This window comes from Eumetopias jubatus, unplaced genomic scaffold (assembly GCF_037043125.1).
Source record: "Eumetopias jubatus isolate StellerSeaLion01/CBP00866 unplaced genomic scaffold, mEumJub1_p1.0 scaffold_3, whole genome shotgun sequence".
Lineage (NCBI taxonomy): Eukaryota > Metazoa > Chordata > Mammalia > Carnivora > Otariidae > Eumetopias > Eumetopias jubatus.
Genome location: NW_028274809.1, coordinates 104226259 through 104228676, shown reverse-complemented (window position 1 = coordinate 104228676; position 2418 = coordinate 104226259).

Below are 2418 nucleotides of genomic sequence, written 5' to 3'. Positions count from 1 at the left end.
GTATGAGTTATTTATATATTTTGTATATTAACCCCTGATCAGATATATAATTTGCAAACATTTTCTTCCATTCCATATGTAGCCTGTTAATTTTTTTATTATTTCTTTCACTACACAGAAGCTTTTTAGTTTAATGTAACCCCACTTACTAATTTTTGCTCTCATTGCTTATGCTTTTAGTATTTATCATATCCAAAAAATCTTTGCCAAGACCAATATTGAAGAGATTTCCTTCCTGTTTTATTTTAGGAGTTTTACAGTTTCAGTTATGTTTAGATCTTTTATCAATTCAAGTTATTTTCTGTTAGTGGTATAAGACAAAAGTCTAATTTCATTCTTCTGCATGTGTTTAGGCAATTTTCCCAACACTTTTTTTTTTTTTTTTACTGAAGTGACTTTCCTTTTCTATTGAGTATTTTTGACTCCCTTGTCAAATATTAGTTGACCATAAAGGCAAGTGTTTATTTCTGGATTCTCAATTCTGTTCCATTGGTCTATGTGTCTATTTTCATGCCAGTAACATACTGTTTTGATTACTATAGCTTTGTAGTATACTTGAAATCAGGAAGTGTGATACCTCCAGATTTCTTCTTTCTTGGGATTGCTTTGGCTATTCAGGTCTTTAATGATTCCATACAAATTTTAAAATTTTTTTTTTCTAACAGTATGGAGGTTCTTCAAAAACTTGAAAATAGAGCTACCATACCATCCAGCAATTACACTACTGGGTATTTACCCCAAAGATACAAATGTAGGGATCTGAAGGGGTACATGCACCCCAATGTTTGTAGCACCAATGTCCACAATAGCCAAACTGTGGAAAGAGCCAAGATGTCCATCGACAGATGAATGGATAAAGAAGAAATGATATATATATATATACACACACACACACACACACACACACAATGGAATATTATGCAGCCATCAAAAGGAATGAAATCTTGCCATTTGCAATGACGTGGATGGAACTGGAGAGTGTTATGCTGAGCGAAATAAGTCAATCAGAGAAAGACATGTATCATATGACCTCACTGATATGAGGAATTCTTAATCTCAGGAAACCCACTGAGGGTTGCTGGAGTGGTGGGGGGTGGGAGGAATGGGGTGGCTGGGTGATAGACATTGGGGAAGGTATGTGCTATGCTGAGCACTGTGAATTGTGCAAGACTGTTGAATCAGATCTGTACCTCTGAAACAAATAATACATTATATGTTAAAAAAAAAAAAAGAAGAAGAAGAAGATAGCAGGAGGGGAAGAATGAAGGGGGAGAAATCGGAGGGGGAGATGAACGATGACAGACGATGGACTCTGAAAAACAAACTGAGGGTTCTAAAGGGGAGGGGGGTGGGAGGATGGGTTACCCTGGTGATGGGTATTAAAGAGGGCATGTTCTGCATGGAGCACTGGGTGTTATATGCAAACAATGAATCATGAAACCCTACATCAAAAACTAATGATGTAATGTATGGTGATTAACATAACAAAATAATAAAAAAATAAAAAAATAAAGTAACATAAAAAAAGAAAATAAAAAAAAGTATTTTTTTCTATTTATGTGAAAAGTGCCATTGGAATTTTTATAGGAATTGCATTGAATCTATTAATAGCTTTGGATAGTATAAATTTTTAAAAATATTAATTCTTTCAATCTATGAACATGGTATAGCTTCCAAATGTTTGTGTCTTCTTTGATTTCTGTCATCAAAGTCTTACAGTTTTCAGTACATAGATCTTTAATCTTGGTTAAATTTATTCCTAAGTATTTCATTGTTTTTCTTACTAAACAAACAAAACTTATTGTAGTTCTCTTTATTTCTTTTTCAGAGGTTTTGTTAGTGTGTAGAAATGCAACTGATTTCTGTATATTGATTTTATGTCCTGCCACTTAACTGAATTTAGCAGTTTTTTGGTGGAGTCTTTATGGTTTTCTATATGTAAGTTCATATGATCTGCAAACAAAAAAATTTTACTTCTTTCATTTTGATTTGGATGCCCTTTATTTCATTTTCTTGCCTTATTTCTCTGGCCAGGGCTTCTAGTACTGTGTTGAAAAGGAGTAGTGAGAGTGAACATTCTTGTCTTGTTCCTGATCTTACAGGAAAAACTTTAAACCTTTCACCATTGAGTATAATGTTAGTTGTGGATTTGTCATATATAGACTACATTATGTTGAGATATGTTCTTTCTCTACCCAATTTGTTGAGTATTTTAATTATGAAAGGATGTGGTATTTGATCAAATGCTTTTACTATATCTATTGAGATGGTCATATTATTTTGATATATCATGTTATTAATGTGTTGTATCACGTTTATTAATTTGTGTATGTTTAACATCCTTGCATCCCAGGGATAAATTCCACTTGATCATGATGTATGATCCTTTTAATGTGCTGTTGAATTAGATTTGCTAAT